The sequence below is a fragment of the Lichenostomus cassidix genome, chromosome 4 (genome assembly GCF_008360975.1).
Source record: "Lichenostomus cassidix isolate B80296 chromosome 4, HeHo_3.0, whole genome shotgun sequence".
Taxonomy (NCBI): Eukaryota; Metazoa; Chordata; class Aves; order Passeriformes; family Meliphagidae; genus Lichenostomus; species Lichenostomus cassidix.
In genome coordinates, this window is record NC_139484.1 from 32,317,975 (window position 1) to 32,339,612 (window position 21,638).

The 21,638-nt window shown below is 34.9% G+C and overlaps 1 protein-coding gene across 7 annotated transcripts in view; it reads right to left on the minus strand.

Annotated features, from left to right (window-relative positions):
• The window catches only part of MARCHF1 (membrane associated ring-CH-type finger 1), a 223,438-nt gene that overhangs the window by 48,841 nt on the left and 152,959 nt on the right, over positions 1 to 21,638 (minus strand). The window lies entirely within an intron of this gene.

Below are 21,638 nucleotides of genomic sequence, written 5' to 3' on the forward strand. Positions count from 1 at the left end.
ACTTCTTCAGCTGTATTTGCAATTCATTCATCATGCAAACACATACATGCCCACAAGAGGCTTTCAACTTGACTATGACCCATCTCTCTTCAACCTGTATTTAAAAAAACTACAGAAAAATACAGAAGCTGCCAGCAATCAAAGGTTAAATTTCCTACTCCATTAAAGCATGTTTAGTCTAGATATTAGTATTTCCCCAATACTTTGTAGCACAGAACAGTTTTGTGGTGACACAAGTGACCAAAAACAAACCTTAGGCAATTTTTCAGGAAACATTTAGAAAAAAATCCACTTTTGCAATTTTTGTATTAAAAAGCCACTTTGATCTCAACCCCAGCAAGCATATCCATATGAAAAAACCAGTTTTAAAACTTCTTGTTGTTTCATATACCTACGTATCTCTTTTCCTCCACACTGTAGGTGGCTTATGTTTTTATTCCATCCCTCAGTGCCATCTTTTTTTTTGTTCTGCAGATATTAATATCCTGAACAATCTCTCTTTCTATTCTGTCTTCACTTATCATCGAAATCGAGCATCACTGAGCTCCCTGACCACACAGCACTCTCCATTTTATTCTATCATAGAAAGCTAAGTCTCAGGACTTAACTACTTTCAGGCTTGTTTGTCAGTTTCATCTGGTTTTTAAGAACAATTTAGAAAAAATAAATTCTTCAACTTATGGATTCATTTATTACATTTTGTCCTTGAGGTTGGCCCCACTTTGAACATGGACATGCAGTAGACAGTTTCTGACCCAAAGTATCCTATGATTCAAATATTACTTCTGTGGTATATTATGCACTGTAGCTTTGGTAATAAATTCATAATTGCCTATCCTTCCTTAACAACATTAAATATATACAGTTTCGAATGTCTGCATTCATATCCATAGAAAATACACTTAGGGTATTCTGGTTACATCATTCAGAGCAGCTCTGCTTTGACCTCAAAATAATAGAAGTTATGGACCCATGAAATTAATTCCCTTTTTGTGGTTAGAAATTATAAATGGGCATCACAGCTGAGAAACTCCCTACTAAAAGCATGCAGCCTTTATTGTCCATCACTTGGACTAAAAAATATGTTGCATTTTCTGACAGTGTAGTGAACCCTGGAACTCTAACTTCTTTGCTTTCAACAATCTGTCATTCAAGATTCATTTTCAAAATCTGTTTCTTGGCTACAGCTCTCTAGGCTTTTTACATGATCCATTCTTCTTTCTGGCACATTATCTCCTTCACTTGAAATACAACAAGCATCTGACTCTCTAACTGAAAACTCCCAGCATCCACAGTCTGCAAAGTACTGCTCATACACTGAATGGTCTAAACTGAGAGAAAGAGTGCTGTCTCAACAGCTTTTTGGAAAAACAAATAAATCTAATCATCATTACTAGGTTCAGTTATTTCATGGTGAATTATCCTGAAAACCACTAAAATAGAACAAAAAATGTTGCACTAAATAACAGTACATAAATCGAAGATAGAATTCTTCTTGAAGTTCCTATTGAGCTTGCATGACTATTCATACAACAAAAGAACAGAACAGAAAAATTATGGCAAAATCACTTTTGCAATGCATCATTACAGCATCTGTGTACTTCTATTTTAATGATTTACATTTACAAAACACTCACATTGTTAAGAACAATTGATTTTTGTTATAACTAAGTGACGAGAAACAATCTTACTTGAAGAATGCTTTCCCTACAAGCTTGCTAAACAGTAAGATGGTTTTTTGGACAGATTCAATACTAATTTACATTTCAAAAGTTAACAAAGTAACAAAGAGTATACTGAGTTGGAGGGGACCCACTAGGATCATCAAGTCCAACTCCTGGCCCTGCACAGGACACCCCAGGAGTCACACATGTGCCTGAGAGCATTGTCCAAATGCTCCTTGAACTGCAGTGAGGTGTTGCCTCAGTCTTCTCCAGGCTGAACAGACCAAGTGACCTCAGCTGCTCCTCACACAGCTTCACCCCAAGGCTCTTCACCATCCTTGTGGCCCTCCTTTGGACTCCCTAATGCTTTAATATCTTTTTTATATTGTGGTGCCCAAAACTGCACACAGAACTAGAGGTGAGGCGGCACCACTGCAGAGTAAAGACATATCCAAAATATATAACCAATGATGTCATATATCTATACATACTTTTATGTATGTATATATAAAATGTATGTATATATGTATATATGATACCTATGCATCAAGGAAATGTCTTATTATACTCTTTTAATCAGATTATTTCAGGAGAAAGTAGCATTCACCTTTTAGAATGACACTCCTCATCAGGAATTATTTATGTCTGTAAAGGGGATTTTTGACTTCAGCGACTGAGTTTTCTAAATTTACACATACACAGTTCCGGCCCTTGAGCAAAGTGAAAACAAGATATTCAGAGAGATGTCTCAATAAAAAACTTGTTTTCCTCCAGTCAACAAAATAGCAGAACAACTCCTCCCAAGACTCCTGCTGGACCGGTACAAGCTTTTTGGGTTGTAGGTTGTCTTAAGAAGACCACACAGAAATGCCTCTCCTTATTACCAGATGTCCTGTTCCACCAATATCTCATCTCTTATATCCTACGTTACATACTGCAAACACTCATATGGTATTTTTTCAAAAATGTGAAAAAGCCAGAGGTTGGCACAAAAACAAGTTCCTGTAACTATTTCACTGGAATTTCAAGAAAAATCAGTCTTTCTGTGTTTGTGAGTTTCCTAAGAATTTGGTCTCACCAAGATCACTTACAAGGATATAACTGAAAATGTAATTCAGCTTTCAGTACAAATTCTGGGAGGTAGACAAAGGAGAAATAATAGCACAAAGTTTCAGATTATGATATGTTCATGGAAGTGTTTTGGGAGGAATGCCACATGCACCTGCCCAACCATATAATAATAATAATAATAATAATAATAATAATAATAATAAAACCCTCTGTATCTAATTTGTAATAAAATAATTAAAAATAAGTGCAAAATCTCTCTCTTTTTTTTTTTTTAATAACAGTAAAGTACCTCCTAAAACTTCATTTCAGCCCAAGACTCGGTTTTTGAAGTGGTATTATTTTCAGTGGCCATCTTAAATCTAAACCCATTAAACTTTCTAACACTTAGATACAGATTGCTTTTTTTTTAATTTGGAAATGTGACTTGCACTGATTACAAACAGATTTTTGTTTTGAAAGCAAGAGAATAAAACTCTGGTTGGCTTGAGAAAGACAATAAATTTCTAAAATACTGCTGTGAATAGTTCAGGCTCTCATTAGAGAAAGGAAGGTAGGAGATTAGCTGGTAACTTTCTGGCTCACATATAAATATTCATATGCACGGATAATGATTTTAAGTCTTGCTGGGTAGCACAGCACATTTTAAACTAATCCATTTGTCTGGTTTCTTTCCTTAGTTGCCCCTTGTTTTGCTCTGGCTTTAAGCATCACTCAGGCTGACCCAAGAACGTTGCTAACGGATTGCACTTCATCTCTCTGAAGTGAGCACAAAAGCATCAAGAATTAATCAGAATATCTCAGTTTACAGGAGAATCTTAAGCAACAGCTTCTGTCATACAAATACACCCAACCCTCCCCCCCACAAAAAACCCCTTGTACAAAATATTTTGTGGGATTTTTTTCTTTTTTTGTGGACTCTAATATTTGCATCCCAGTGGGGCCACGTGCTGCTTCACACATCTGTGGAATGACCTCACCCTTAGAGTTCACACATGATTGTAAAGATAGATTTTCACCTGGAATTCATGTCACAACACATCACAAAAATAAATGCCTCCTAAATGAAAGCACAACACAGGCCAAACACACACAGTTTTGCCTGCCTGAAGTGCCTTTCCACATAGTATCCCCTCACTACATCTGCACAGGAGCCTCCTGTCAGCACCTTTTCACTTCTAGAATTTTTAATAGATGCAAAAACTGCTTTCCCTTTATGGCCTGAGCTATCAGGTATGTAGATGATCTCAAGTAGGAACATCAGTCTCTGAAAGAGCAGGAACTGACATTAAAATTGATGTACAGACTTGATATACTTATTTCAATACCTCAACATGAAAATGGAAATACAAAATCACAAACCAGACAACATTTAACTATTAAACAAAATCTCCAATGCCCATAATTAACTAAGGCATAAGCACACTGTAATTACTAGCCATGATGCATAATTTTACTGTGGAACTCAGAATTTTTTCAATATGAAAGGACTTCTAGATTCAAAGTGCCAACTCACAGAGGAAAAAGCTCACTGAGAATATTAAAGACTGTGATACAGATGCAACCTTTAATTAAAAGAACAAAGTATATACAACAATAACTCTTAATAAAATTAATTTAAACAAAAAATCTTAGAATCGAATTATCAACAAAATACATGGAATATGTACCATTTATATTATTCATATATAAGATATTGCATATATTAAAATAAAATATATAAAAATATATAACCAATTCTTAATCAATTTGTATGACTAGGTATGTAAATGTATTTACTCTTTACTAAGTATCGGCTAGTGCGAATAGCCAGAGCCAGGATAACACCGTCTCCCATGGTGTGGCTATTGATAAATTATTCAAAAACTATTTCAGTTTCTTGGTTGGGGTCTACATTTTTAAAACAAATTCAAGCACATTACAATTTATTTATGACTATTTATGCCAAGAAGATAATGATAATATTACTGCTGATGGAGCATACTCCCTGCCTCTTGGCCAGTTTGGACTTGGACAGCCTTTTTTCTGTAGGAGAGGAGAGGGGGGAAATCAGTTGCTGGTGATAACATCCTAACAAATTCAGAGATACTGGCAATTCATTAACAGCTTTGATGTGGGAAACTTGCATTCTGAAAGGAAGTTAAAGCAGATTTTAGCTCTAAAATAATACTGAGAAAACAGCCTATCATGAACTGACAGTTATCTTTATTTTTCATTCAATTATTCTCTGTGCTGCTACATATTTTATCTATTTTTAATACTTTCAAATATTCAACAGTCATACATATAATTCCCCTTATGAACAAAACATACCAATAAATCACCAAATATAAAATTATTGGTAGTTCAGTTTATATTTGAAATGGTAAGAAAATCTACCTCCCCTCTTTGTAAATAAATAACTTGCTATTCTAAGACATTTCAACTTCACTAATATGTTCAACATTCATGTCAAATCACCTTACAAGCTCAATAGGGGAAAGGCAAAAGAAAAGGTGAATCAAAGCAGACAGAAGGGCTCTGTTGTAAAGCACAACTGTGCAAAACCAGCTAATTATCACAAACTAAGCTTCTAAGGATACCGAAGCATTTCAAAATGCCATTATGACTGTCATATGTGGAAACAGACTACTGCATAATCCAGCGTGACATAAAAAAAGTTAGTTTAATTACCTTAGAAATTGCATATTTGCCACGTTTATACATGGGTAGAAGTGTACATAGAAATGATCAAGGAACCTACTTTGGTAGGTTCATGATCTGTTGGGTAACTTACATGAGTATAATGTGCAGGTGCTTTACTTGTCATAGGCACGGTCACTTATTGAGTAACTAAGAAATTTTTATGGCCAGATTTGCAGCACACAAGACCATAAAAAATTACATTAGTACTTCCACTGTAATAAGATTCAGAGTTAAAAATTTTAGGAAGTTACCTTCTTTTCCACCATTTTACCCTCTAAACAAAAATCTACAATGCTACCAACCGCATGGCACATATTGCTGTGTTACTTATGGCTGCTTCTTGCCCTGGTAACTCCAGTGTGCTAGATCCCTATCTCCATATCACTCTCAGTGTGTCAGGGTTTTTTTCAGTGTAAGCTGCTAATAAGCAAGTTAAATACATCAGAATTTGATCCACCACCCTTTTGAGCTGAAAATGCTAATTACAATTTAATGAGGCTCAAACCACTTTCCAACACAGGCCAAGTCAATAGCATGCTTCCTGATAAGGCTTTCACAGTGCTGCTTTTACCTGCAATTACATGCATATCTTCCATGTTACAACATTCATTTACTTTCTCTATGTTGCACAGATGTCCAAGGTCAAAGCTGTTTTCAAATAGGAACAAATGCACCATTACAAAAAAAAAATATAAAAAAACCCAGCACTGAATCAATATTGGAACAAAGCACAGGCATGCACAGAATAGTCAGAAAACAGCATATACTAAATACTCACCTGATGTAAGTGAAATCCCTGTCTCAGATGACAAAAAGGGCCAGATTTTACTTTGTTGTACCATATGTGGCAAAAATGAAAGTTCATAGAAATCCTTGCCAAAATTACAAATTAAATAACCGTAAAGCTGGGAATTTGTTCAACACAAATCAGTTAACAGACAATGTGTGCCACGTAGTTACCCTTGACTTACTGTGAGGTAAGAATCTAGTCAGAGGTTTTTTATTGGAAAATTATTTTTGGCAATGCCTATTACGAATGAAAATGAGGTTTGTGCTGGATTTGGCTGGGATAATTTTCTTCACAGAAAGAGCTGGTATGGGGCTGTGTTTTGGACGGTGCTGGAAGAAATGTTGATTAATTCAGATACATTTTGGTTGTTGCTGAGCAGGGCTTACAGAAAGTCAAGACTTTTTTTGCCTCTCACCCCACTCCGCCAGCGAGGAGGCTGGCGGTGCGCAAGAAGCTGGGAGGGGACACAGCCAGGACAGCTGATCCCAACTGAGCAGAGCGATATTCCAGATCATATGCTGAGCATCCAAGCCCATGCTCAGCATATAAATTGTTGGGAAAAGGAATAGAAAGGAATAGGGGACATTTCGAGTGATGGCATTTGTGTTCCCAAGTAACTGTTAGACACATGAGGAAAAAAAACCCAGTGTTATACCGCCCAGCTCACTTCCAAATGACACAATCTATCAGAGGCTAGGAACAACAATATCCTAACCAGTTTCTAGGTTAGCATACTCTACACCACCCATAGTTTCACATGATTGTTTTCATTCTTTAAATAGATGTCAAATTTTTGTATGCCACTAGTTTCACTCACTGAATGCATCAGCTGACTGACAACACTTTAACCCTAAGAAAAACCACAAGCATCTAACTCAAGGTTGTTCTCTATGATTAGGTATTCTAAAATACTTAGTATGCAAAAATACAGATGTAAAATAGCATCTGTCTTTGTTGACTCAGGAACTGTGTGGTGAGCACCAAACATCAAGCATAGCACTGCATGAAAAATCTAGTAAAATTAGCTGCCTGTGATCTTCAGATTATACCTTGGATGCTTGTTTTATCCAAAGCTGATCCCATAGCTAAAAATTAAAATCTGCAAAGATAGATACTGGACAAGTGAAACTTGCCATTACCTTTTTATCAAAAAGTCTCAGAGAAAAAGCACAGGAAGACTATAATTTAAAAATCAATAAACTGCTAGTCAGTACTCCAATGACATACCCTGGTATTATCAAGATGAATGGAATACTATTTGCAAAGGGAACTAAATTAAAAAATGCAGAGGGATAGTATTAATTACATATGAAGAAAATATTATGAAAATAAATACATTTTTTTTAAAAGAAAGAGGTAAAATATAAAGGAAATGAGATGGAATCAAAAATAAATGCAGGAAATGTTTCCCTGGTTTTGTGAAAATATGGAACCACATCATTTTCTCTGTTTCTCTCATAAACATTTTCTCTATGCATACAGGCATTTTATAAAGCATGCTCTTTAGAGACCAAAGAGAAACCTACAGGGAGTGTGAGCAATTGCATGAATTCATTAAGTTTTTCACCACAGAACTGTGCCCTTATTGACACTCAATACAAGGCTCCAACTTCTCTGACACATAGAGTCTGTAGATTTACTCATCACATTTAGAAACACATCTTAGCCCACAAACATCTTATTCATGTTTTTGTTTTGCACTGCTATTTGCCAAGTTACTTCTCTTCAGCAAAAACACAGAGCTTTTAATTATTATTGTATTAATGTCTAACTGCACCCTGTTTAATTTCCACCATCTCTATTTTTATCAGAGTACTTCAGTTAAAACAGGTAAGCCATAGAATTTGTGATAAATTTCCACATGTCAAAACCACCTTCTGCTACTTGTTTGCTCATATTTAAATTACCTGGAAATTATAAACAACCTGCATGATTGCACCAACACTTGATTTACATTTATTTAGTACTGGAGACGTGCTATGGGGATTTTGTGTTTGGGTGTGGTTGATAAAGATACCTTACCTTGAAAAACTGAAAATCTTTTATACTTCTTTTTCTTGACATTTCTCAGCTATAGAAAATGAAGACAAAACACCACTTCCTTTTTTTTTCCTCTCTAAAATAAAAATGCAATTAACAGCCTACAGGTTTTAATCTGTCAATCTGTTTTTCTAATGTCAGACTAGCAGCTCAGCTTAGTTTGATTACTTCTGGACAGGTGTGACACATATATATATCACTGTACGTATCTCAGTTTCAAATATGAAATAAAGCAACTCTTTAATTATCACTTATTTTCACACCATGTTACCCTTTTTAAATGGGCTTGACATATAGAACAAGAAAGTGAAATAGAATCCTCCTCACTATGACATCAAGTTATCATTTTGTCTCTTTTCTGGGATGAATAAAATTGCAGCACAATAAATTTCAATCTATTACTCTTACATCAAATGTGTCTATTATTTATACATTACTATAATTTAAAGATAATGTTTTTAAGCATTTTCATCCTTAATCAATAAAGGATGTCTTTCCATTCTGTCTTGTACAACATGACAGTACTTTAGTACACTGTAATCTCTAGTCTGCTCAGTGGATTTAGGGCAAGGTAGTTGTATTTACTCTGGGAGCTGCACAGGAGAAACAACAAAATGCTCAGGAGGTTCAAAACAACTTTTACTTGCAAACTTTAGAACAGTCTGATGGAATAAGGCGCTTCCCACCTGGTTGTTTTGAGCCAATCAACTGTTCCTCCAGTTTCCTACATACACTAGGCACTGTATTTATTTCCCAAACCCCCCAGTAAAAGATGCAGCTTTGCTTTTTAGTGAATCTGAAAAGAAGGCTTTTCATTGCCATTCTGAACTCCAATCAGTGTTTGTACCATTATCAGTCTGAATGCTCTTAATTTTTCTCTCGTCAGTAACATCCTTTTCTCATCCTTCAGGATGCTACCCCAAACATCTAGGTCTCTGCAGTGAACCTCTCTCTTATAAGAACACACTTGGTATCAGGATACAAATTTCAGCAAACAGTTGTAAGCTCTTTACAAGAAAGTAGTTGTGGTATATGGACCATGTAATTTGATTTTCATTTCATAGTATGGTATGCATTCCAATTTATCTTTGTTAAGCATGATTATATGCAGGTTTTTTTAATTGAAAAGACCAACTAACGTGTTGCAGAAGCTGGAATTCAGGGATGACTGCAGTCTGTGTTTTTGTGACCTCCTGGATTCCAGCCAATTAGTAGCAGAGATTAAAGATTCTGTGTGGCCAAGTGGTTTTCCAACAGCCAAGTGTTTATCAAAGAACAAATGTTTAATTAAATACTCGAAGTCAAAGTGCCTCAATTACAACAGAGCCATAAAACATTACTTGATTATGCACTGTATGTTCAATATAACCCCTTTTATACCTGCTATCTACAACAACCTTTATGTTGTACATTGGTGGCCGGGATTCCTTCTGAATGCAGAAAAAAATCATAAATGTTACCAGCTGAGAAATTTATTCTGTACCAGCAGGCCCTGTAAATCTTGGTGCTCTGGGCTTAGCATGTCTGAAACCTTACAATCACAAGCTGAAAATAACAAATGTAATAACATAAGGAAACTTTATGCCAGTTGAATCCAAGATGTACATAGATTCCATAGATATATTAATTACCAACTTTCCTATTACCTCTGGAAATCCCTAAATTCCTCTTAATGTGACATTAGGTTAATAAATAATTAAGCAGATTTTAGCTTATAATTTAATGTAATTAGTTTAGTTATTATCTAGTTTGTAATTTTCAACATAAATGTGAACATTGCAACTCATGTCTTTTTAACCATCAAAGCCAAATATAAACTTTAGGGCCTGAATGACAAAATTTCTCTAAAATTCTTTTCAACAAAGCTGTGTATGAAAGCTCCTGGAGTGATATATGTATTCACAGTAAAAGATGTAGAAAATTTGAAAAAAGACACCTTCAAGTTAAAATGTGTCTCTACAGCCACTTCTCTGCTTTGGAACTAGCATCAAAGTTAAATCTTTTTATGTGCTTCAATCCATCCTTCATGAACCACAGAATCATAGAACTGTTTAGGTTGGAAAAGACCTCTGAAATGACCAAGTCAACTGTTAACCAAGAACTGCCTGATCTACTACTAAACCATGTCCACAAGCACCACATCTACACGTCTTTAACTCCAGGGATGGCGACTCAAACACTTCCCTGGACAGTCTGCTCCAGTGCTTGATCCTTGTTTCAGTTACCTCTAGAATATTTTCGAACAGCAATTTTTTTCCCCTCAGCTTTCTGAAATATTCATTATATTCATTAATGAAAGGATTCTGTGGAAATTACAATTAAGTTGGGCTTACTCTTAGAACTCACAAGTCCTAACTATCACTATATATTCATTTATTCAGGGGACGGAAGGAAACTATTACACAAAAGATTTTTTTTTTGTTTTTATCCTTTATAGCTACCTTAATGTTTAATTAAAAGGCTGAATGCTGGTTCTATTTCCCCCATAAAATAATGCAAGTATAAAGAAGTTAGAAACACAGTATGCACCTATTTGTTAGCAAACTTGCCAGAAAGTCATACATATTCATGACAGAAGGTTTCTACAAACAGATATGACCTACATTTAGTCTCAAAGATGTGTTGAGAGATAGGCATGTAGAGCACAGCATTTACTGATTGCTCCTTCTTAGCAGATTTTGTGTTATCAACAGAAATCTCTTAGATGTAAAGAGGAACACCAAGGAGCTGAGAAGGAGGAAGGTTGGGGAAAACAGATAAAAATGACTCTCTGCTGGTGGAGGCAAAACGTTACCTTAGCAAGAGAAGATTTTCCCTGTTGAGAGCACAGTTTTTGATTCTAGATGTGACAAATGAATGAACAGAAAATAAGACCAAAATATAAGAAGCGGCTCCGCCAAGATATCTGATTAACTGAAATGCAAAGACTTTGTAGGTAGTTATTAATTCCCCCCAGTCAGACCTTCATGCCTAATAAAAAAGTCCCTGGCACAATTAGGAGAGACAATAATTCAAACTTTCCTAGGGTGGCTATAAATAACTACTTACCAGAATATAGAATAGACTACATTTATTTTATTAATATCTGTTAATTACTGCACAGAAGTTAGACTAATGTGCTGGGAGTAACATCCTGACACTGTAATTGACTTGAGTATTTGCACACAATATTCTATGCATTTACATGTGTTTATCTTCAAGGTTGTAGCTGCTAAAAACACCATGGAAATTATCCAGTCTCTTATTCACGAAACATTTTAATTACTGTCTTTGATATCAGTTAATACCTTACACTTTTCATTTTTTCCATTACTGCAGGCAACAATGAGGCATGTGTGATTTCATTCTATTCTCTTCTGTGCTTTCTCACCAAGGAATCCTGCCTTGCTTAGTCACTAAACAAAGTGAAATGACATTACACTCAAATCACTAGTGCCATTTTCTAAATATAATAGAATAACTAATATAATAACTTCCTCACATTTCAATAAATTTCACTGTAATAAATGCTCTAGAATACACAATATTCTGCCACTTGTATCTGAAGCAGGTATTTAACTCGTGATTTACACAGAGTCAAATGGAGACTTGTCCACTGAAGATTTGGCTCATTCATCTCAGGTAGTGGTCCACAATTTGCAATCTGATGCTCATAGAACATCCTCAGCAACATCTTACCTTTCAGATTTTTGGAAGCCTGCCCTCCCAGCTCTGGCAAACATTGGTTTATACAAATATAAAAATCCAGATGATATTCAGGTGATTGTCTTCTAGCTCTAAAAAACCATCTTTAGCTCCAAATGAACTTTTTTCCCTCATACATAAACAGTAATCTTGCCAATTATTACTATTGATGCAGTGCTGATTTTTGCCTTACTGACGAAACAGCAAGAGGGGTTGCAGATAAAGGCATTCTTGTAGTACCACAGAAAGAAATAGATTTGTCAGAATTTACCCTAAAATATGATCAGAGAGACCACAAGTTAATTAAGTTTTCTAAGTAATATTGCCAATTATTACTATAAACAAGATAAAGAAGGCTTTCGCAGTGTGAGATAGTAGAGAATTATTAGAGAGAAGAGCCTCAGAGGAAGGATTAAGGATTCAGTCTTAGGTCCTGATATTTTTATTAAGCATTTAACTGATTAAAAATGATGAGTGATCAAGCAGAAACAATGTAAAGGGATTAAATCTATATTTGTTTTTCTTCACTTGCTTCCAGAGTGGAGTTTCTTTAAAAATAGCACACAAAATCTAATTCCACAAAATGTGTTTGAGTTTTAATTTAGTAGGATCATGGAAAACTACAGCAATGACCTGGAAAAGAGGGCAGTTTTTGAGAAAATGTCAATAGTGAATCAGACAGTTGCAGTATCTTCTTTGCTGCTTGTGTTTCACAATAAAAGACAAAGTGTGAAGATGTAATTTCAATATTCTGTTTCCAGTTTACCTTAGTTCTTTCCAAGCTCAGCTGTGTGCTTCACCACTTCAGTAATAAACTTCTCCTTTCGTCTAATTCTGGACAATGATAATGTTTCTGGATACCAATGATCCTCTACTCCAATGTGACTCCCAGTAGTATTTAAACCATATGGCTTCTTGAATATGCTTCAAATATGTGTCCTGGTTAGAAGGTTAATTAAACTATGATTCTATCTGTTTTTCCAGTTGTAAAGGTCAGTATCCAGATTGAACCTACACTGAAATGAAATTAACCTTTTGCATTCAAAGAAAATAGATGTGCTAAAACCACTGAACTGTGATACATCCAAGCTCTATAGCACATAACTCAGTTTAGTCATCCATATTAGAGACAAACTAAGGAGGAAAGATAAGGACAAACTGACATAACTTCTGAAAATGGTGCCAATTAGCAGGATGATTAATATAACCTCACACTGTGATTACATGGAGAAACTTTACTAGTGATAAACTAAAATATAATCCCCAATAACAGCTCTGATATGATTTCTCTTTTAAAATCAATGCACAAATGGTCTAGTTGGACAGGAAAGTGTAAGCCCCTTCCCCTTGTATTATTTGCAAAAAGACAGGCACAACTACAGTCTCTGTGAAGATGAACATCTCAGCCCACTAAATTCTCTTAGGCTGCACTACTCACAGTGAGCATGAAGTGAGATCACTTCCTTCCCTTCTTTATGCTTCAGGGAAATTGGATTAAAATATGCTCAGAAGGCTCAGATAAAAGCAGAAGATTAAGTGCTACACAGGTTAAATATGTTAAGCCTCTGTGATGTAAAGTATCTACAAGACAAAGAATAACAGCCCTTTGTATAAGGAGATCCAAGTGGGAGAGAAGTCAAGTAAATGTCCCAGATCTCCCTCATACAGCAAATAACACTATCTCCCTGGAGTCACACTCTGACTATGGTATTTTCTCATGGTGCAACTGGTCTCTGCAAGTAACTGGAAAGAAGAAGCAGCACAGCTGGATTTTCTTCCTTTCTCAAGTCTATATTTGAGCTGCTCAGTAAAAATCTCTACAATGCAAATGAGAGAGCAAATGAGATTAGCTCCTAATTGCAGAAACATCAGGGGATACTTCCAGTTAAAAAAAACTTAACATGGCCTTGCTGTCAGTCCGTCGGTGTTGTCATGGCAAAAATTAGCACCAGGAGCCCTGAATCAGCTATAGGATGTGAAAGGTCCAAGGAAGAAATCCCCACCCCGCCTCTGAGATGCTCAGTCAGTACCAAGAATCCATTGTTCCACTTTAAACATAAAAATAACAGGTACTTTTACACCACTTCAAATCCCTTCTGTAACACAGTCCTACTCTTTAAGTGCCCCAGTGGATGCAGCTTTGAGCTCATATTTATATCAGCTTCTCTGTTCAGTTGCACAGTGCACTTCTCCAACAATTATAATTGGTACAAGTTCTTTTGTGATGCTAAGAATCTGTGCCATGGAACAGGAGTAGTGAATGCAAAGCTGTGTTTTTACAAGTACTTACTGGAACTTGAGAGTAGATATTGGAATATTAGCAACTTCCCTTGCACCCTAAAATAAATGTGTTCCAAAACCTGTAGTTTATTTACCTATTTAATAGAGTCAAACATTTACCTGATAATCCATTTAGGTGCTCCCTTTACCACCACCAGATCAGACATCTGAATTGAGCACTGATCTCCATGACAAGCTTATATATTTGGCAAATACAAAAACAGCTAGTAAATTAAGGTCAATTTCCTCTCCTCTTTTACTCTCAGGCACTTTAAAAAGCATAGAGTAAATAGTGACAAATACATTAAATGTTCATGATGTTTTTAATGATAAAAATAACACAGAACCACCATTAAAACAAAATGGTTTTCAGTTATTTATTTTAATTAATTAATTACTATAAGACTCATATGTATTAAATATGCACTCAAAATGTACTGTAAGCTGTCAGCTCTGCTGTAACAACTCCTGTACAGAAATTCCACCATACAATATATATTTTTACTTAGGGTAGACAAAATTAAAAAAAAAAAACCAACACTTTTCTCTCAAAGGTTTTTTGTCTTTCCCTTTTTCTTACCTTTGCAAATTCATCTTGGCCACCATGAAAAACTATTTTCTTGCCACTACTGACCATCTGTTGTCTTTTCCTTTTCCTCTACCATGCTGTAAGCCTCAAGTGAAACAGTTTATCAATTAAGCTAACCAAGACAAACAAAAAAAAATTTTGAAGCCGTATTCCGTTGTTTAGCTGGTAGGGTAATTGTTGAGCAATGGGTGACCAACTCAGGTCTGACTGTACTTCTGCAGCACTTCATGTTCTGTTTAGCACTGCCAAGTCAAACTCAGATATAACAAAAAAAGTTGTATCTATCCAAAACTGCAGAGAAATTAAAAATAATATTAATCCATATGAAAATTAATGAGATTCATTTATAACTCTTTGAAACTAAAAATCTTCTGCATTTTTACCTATGAAACAGTTACACAAGATGTTTTTTATTCTTGCCTTAGCAAATAGATATTGTTCCTGACTTCAAAATTTGAGAATCAGGAAAATTTTCACATTGAATTCAGTAGCCTTTAGTGTAGAAGAAACTAAATGTACAACTGTGAAGGGTACCTACAAAAATTGTCTCCATGTGATCAAAATGTGAATATACCCTCTGCATGATTATATGTAAAAAGATATGAGAAAAAAAAAATACAATAAACAACAGTAAACCTCTTTCTTCCTCCAAGAATAAGAAATCTGCTGGAAAATATGAATGGTCAATAGATGGAATGGCCTTTGTGCAAGTAACAACCAAATACCCGTTCAAGGTAGAAGATAGACAGTAATCTGAAATATGTTATAGGGCTACAAAATCATAAGAGACATAGAAAATAGGAAATTATTTTCCAGTCGACCAGTACCAGAACAAGAGAAGACCAAATCATATGAGATAACAATAGATCTAGAACAAACTAAATACAGTAAGTGGGAAATTTTAGTAAGCACATCAGAAATTTTTCACAGTTTACAGAGGATTAAAAAGTGACTGAATACACTAGCAGAAGGAAAGTTCATTCCAGGGGAACACACAAAAAATTACTTCTTGGCTAGGAATTGCCTAAACTACAATTTATTTGATGCCAGGAGAATATTCTGGGGAGTAACACTAACAGCTCCACTCTTACCCTACCCTTCCCATAGCATTCACAGTAAGCCACTCTGAGACAGCACAGCAGTTATATGGGCTTTTAATTTGTCTTCATTTGGACCTTCTTATGTTAAAAGGCATAAATTGGATAATTATCAGACTGAAATTTGTCATTTCAATTACCAAAATGGGGATAAATGAGAACTTTTCACACAATAGAGCTGTTGTGCCATATTTTGTATGACTATTCCACTAATTCAGTGCTGGAAGATAATGTCACTAATTCGGCCCTGGAAGATATCTTTGCAAATGTAAAGCAAATTAGTTAGCTCCCATTAACTTAAAGTTACTGGAAGTAACTTTAGTTTCTACTAACTGGAAACTCAACAGCCCTGAAAACCCAGAGGAGATTTTTTTTTTTAATGTAAATGTGAAAACCTGCAGTAAAACAAACTTTTCATGAATTCAGACTGTCCAAAGGTAAGACGAAATCATATGGGATGTGAATCCTTGACTGTTATCTGTCTGTATTTGGGGAAATTCCTGGTGAGTCCTTCATCTGTAGCTATTGCCTACACTTCTTCCTAAGTTCAGAGTAAATTAAACACTGTCCATACCTTATGAAATTTTGAATTTTTTTAATCATTTATAGGAAATTAAATTCAATGATTTTCAATAGCTGAGCAAAACCCCCAAATCATATGAAGGGGTTACAAACACTGCATGATGTTATACGATTATTTTTATTATCTTTTTACTTTGAAAATAGTTGGCCAATTTGTCCGTAGTGGAAAAAACAGAGCTAGAGATCAGCTTTAGTAACAGACTTGTTAATTTTCTGTCATTTAGATTAGCTTTCCATTTCTTCAAAGCACAATTGTCAGGAGTTTACTTTCTTCCTTTCAAACCAGTGAGCATATTGGTATACAAGATACTTCACCTCTGACAGTATGGTCCCAATACTTAGTGTTTGATAACAAGATCTATTTCAATTGCCAACTTTGCACAGTAAACCATAAAACCACAGAAAAAAATGCACAGTAAACCATAAAAATTTTGACAAGCATAAATAAGTCAAAGGCTCTTGTAAACAGGACTTATTCTGCAAGCCACTGGTAGAACAGCAAAGAATATCTAATTCTTTGAGCATACTTTATAACATTTATGTAATGGGATCTGTATGAAGAACAACTCAGCTTTTCCATCCTTCTTATGATTACAGTGCAGAAGTTATCCAACAAAACCTCACATAAAAACACACTATCAAAAAAACACACTATCAAAAAACCAGAAATACACTGTGTTACTAGTAAAGATGGTTGAGATTATTTTTCAATTTTCTGTTTATTAGATGTTCTCTGAAACAAAACCATTTCACAGGGTTTGCAAAACATTTCATTTGGAAAGGATTCCCATTCACCTAAAAAGAGAGGTTAATTGGTGGAATCAGTTTATCCAACTGAGACTCCCTGTTTTGTCTGATTCAAACCACAAAACTAGTAGCTCTCCCGGGATAATAAATATTGCCCTGTTGCTGGGGAAGAAAGAAATAAAGGGAGAGGGAGGGGAGAAGAATCCTAGTTTCATCCTATTCTGAACAGCTTTATTTTTGTTGTTGGAGGTGAGCAAGGGTTTTTCACCATAGTATGCTTTGAAAGTGTTTAAAGAGCACTCCAATATAGCTCTGAACCAACTTGAATTTAGAGAGATCACTTTTGCATCAGACAAAGGAGAATCATCATCAGAAACTATATCAACTTAGTAAGTTCTTTGCTAATGGTCAGGATAATCTAGAATAGTAGTTCTCTTTCTCATTCTAATTTACAGGTCATAGAGAAAACTAGTGTATATCATGCTATTAACTCCTTCCTTTCTTAATACCCTTAACTCATCTAACAAAAGTTTCAGAAAAGTTTATTTAAATACTTCTTTATTAAAAATACCTTTGGTGAACTTAGCAAACAAAAGAATTCCAGATACATTTTGATAAAAGAAACTAGACCAGATGCTAAATAGTGATGTGGGAATATAATTTCACATGATGCCAGCAAGGAGGGATGGAGGGGAGGGGGAGAAGAGTTATGCCATGCATGCTTCATGTTCTGACTCCTGAGAAGAATTATTCTGAAAACCCTGATGAGTAGGTTAGAGCTATAAAAGTTCATTAGATACTACACTGAGTATCGTACAGAAAACTTGAAGGAACTGAATGAACAAGCAGGAAATAAGAACAAGAAAAACACAAATAAAAGAAAAAGCTGATCTTTATTAGTCCTAAAGACCTCTATTGGTCCTAGAGACTTAATTCATAGCCCCACAAGCCCTAAGATGAAGAGAGACTTCAGAAGAAACATTTAAAGAAGGATATACAATCTCAGTGGCTTTGGGAAAAGAAAGGGAACTATCAACAATATGGGCAAATATTAATTGTCTTTTCAGCCTCTTGCCCCCAAGTTTGATTTTGTTTGTGGGACAGAAAGAGAAGATTAACCCCACATAAAGCAAGGAATTCACATTTTGGTACTCACAAAATAATAATTCAGCCCAACCATGAAATCAAATAATGCAGCCCATACAATACCTCAAAACTTGTTCTTCTGGGAACTGAATTATAGCTCATTAGCCAATGTGCCCTTTCTGGAACTCTAAGTTTTTCCATCCTTACCCCAGCTGAGCGGCATCTTGACATTGTTACTCAGATCACAACAGAAAATCCTTCATTATGGGAAAGTTATAATGCTCCTAAATCAGTTTGCTATGACATCCAGTATGTGCATGGTCTTCCCCTGCTGCTGAAGTAATATATCCTTATCTTTGCTTGAGCTGAGCTATTTCAAATTTTGCTACTTCCGGTTTTTTTTTTTTTTCCCCTGGGCTTTGAAGATTAGGCTCATGCCTCAAGATTTAATCTAAATCTTTTTGAGTCAGAATTTCTGAAATGTGGACAAAAAGTATGAAGTGTTCTAGAATTTTTGTCTAGGCCTTAATACTCATTTACGTGGTCTCATTCCTGTGACTTACTCTCATATTTATCAGTTTTCATACTTAAAATTTCAATAAATATAGATTTTATCCTGGCAACGATTCTCCTGAGGAATTAATAACAGCATACTGACCATTTTTCTGAAAGTGTTAATTTTGGATGCTGTATAACCTATTTTAAATTGCCATATCTAACTTCCAGTATTTGCAGTGGTAAAACAAAAAAAGAAAGAAACAACAACCTAACTAGCTTTATACTAGTTGTTTTTACTTTTTATATCATGTAAAGCTTTTTATATGATGTAAAGCTCATGGAAGCTCCTTACTGAACCTTCAGCTTCACTATCTTTGAAAGCAACTAATTTCTATCTGAAAACTTTTATACTTGCCTGCACAATTCCTTCTTTCCAAGATTAAAATGGCAATTGCCATTATTATTACATGACACATTTGGTTTAGCACAATATTCCTTATAAAACAACTTTTAATCCAAATTCTTCAATAACAGGTTTCCTTATAACCCTTTTATTAACTGACACTAAAAGAAATATGCATCCTTTCTGAAAATTATCAGGGAAATGTTATTGTGCTAGGCACTGATGAGATCACATCTGCAATAGCATGTGCAAGCACAGAAATGCAAGAAAGATTAATTGAAACTGAACTGGGGGCAGAAAGGTAGTAGAATCATTAGAGAAAAGGAAAGCCAACACTCCTAGAAAGGCTTAAGGAGTTTGGCTGGTTTAGATTACCAAAATTATGGCTAAAATGGGATAGTTGCTATGAAAAATACTTCTGCAATAGGTAACTAGGGATAGGAAAATTAAAGATAAGCCACATGTTGCACAAAATAAATTAGTTTAAAATATCCACAGAGTAAATTTAGGCTAGACACAGAATATCCTTAATTGCTAGAAGTACGATTTCCCAGTAAAAGGAGATAAAAATGTAACTGTTAACAATAAATTAAAGAATAACATGAAAATTATAACAGCACATGACTGGACTCCATGATGGAGTAAGTCACTTCTAAACATATATTTTATTTTGGAAAGAATGTTTTGCAGCTTTCATTAGAGAGAGTGATTAATTTTCACCTTAATTGCTGCTTATTAGGAATGTTTTTCCTTCAAACAGTCAGCCTTCCACTGCAAAAATTATTTTTTAAAACTTCAAATTATTAATGTCAACAAAACCATAATTTTTGTTTCAAACTTGGCCAATACCTGGAATAATGAATGGCCCGATCAATGTTTCCAATGAAAAAATTACCCAGGTTTTGGTTTTGAAATTGCTATGAAGCATAAAATGGCACAAGCATTTTATTGTCTTCTGCTCTCAAGCAACTCTATAAGTACGACCTCTCAGACCTCAGACTACATGTATCAAGACAGTTTATTAAAGATTTTATAGCCGTAATATAAAAATTACAGTATAAGTAAGGCTGTTGTGGCAATTAATATAAATATCAAAGACCTGGCTCCATGTTTCCCTGTTTCAAACATAGAAGCTCAATTTTGAAATTAAAGCTTAGATACACTTTTTTGTTAAACTGGGCAGAAGAGCTCCACTTTCAGTTAGAAACCCACATTTTTTAACACTAGGTACTTTGCTAAGACCATTCTTCAGGGACATGATAAAAAATCACATACTGTATCCAAGATGGAAATCTAGTACTAAATTGAACATGAGTGTAATAGTTTTCTTTTATAATTTATTATTTCCTATGCACTGAATAATCCTTTAGTATCAACAGAACTTATCCCTTTTTTAGTTAGCCTGTTTCAAAATAATTAACAAACACATAATCCTTGACTCTGTGTCTCTTCAGTGTTTTCAAAACAGCTCAAGGACCTTATTAATCACAGAAAGGATTTGGGCTTCTCTAATCTGACATTTCTCTTCGTTCATCCAAAGGCTATTATCATTCATTGTTACCTTTTCTTTGTCAAACACATTTGTGACTTTTCATTCTGCCTTTCATACACTAAGCACTCAAACAGAACTGAGCTTTGAAACTGTTTGTGAATATTCACTCAAATGCACATTAAGAGTTTAGCTACTTTAGCTAGCTAAATACTTGCTGCCTTGTACAGCAATTTACTGTTAATTTTTAAAACAGGACTATTAATTACTAGTATTTGTAACAAATATGCATTTTTTCAAGTTTTCCTTAGAATAGTTGTCAATAAAACTATCTTATACAGATAAACATTTTTATTCAAAATATTCCCTATGCCAATAAACTATTATTCCCAGCTATGACACAACACTTGCACGATGTTTCCATTAAAATTTTATAACTCTATGAATCCTTGATTCCCTCGTCTTTTGAAAAAGTGACAGTTAATTCTGTTATTTAAATCTTACTCTAAGAAGCTATTATTAAAAGGTACAAAAATAAATTCTGGCCTGCTCTGTTTTAAATACCAGCATTTGAGCAAATATGACCAACTGGACTGACTCCCAATTTTTTGTAGTGAATTTTGCATCTTAGTACTACTTCAAAACTTTGAAGGAGCACTATTTTCAATTCAACCTATAGGAGAAATGAGGCAGCAAAAGCCCTGCAACGGAGACTTCACTAGAGTACATTCATTCATTAATAAAAAAGGCGTATTTTATTTATGGAGAGAAGTTTCTTCTCCCCCTGCAGCATTTCTATATTTCACAGATGACTCCACAACTGCCAGCTCAGTTGACATGAAATTATAAACACAAACTGTTCCAAAATTGATACCACTTTATATTCCAATTTCATAAATTTTGCAAACACCAAAATACATCTTTGATTTTGTAACA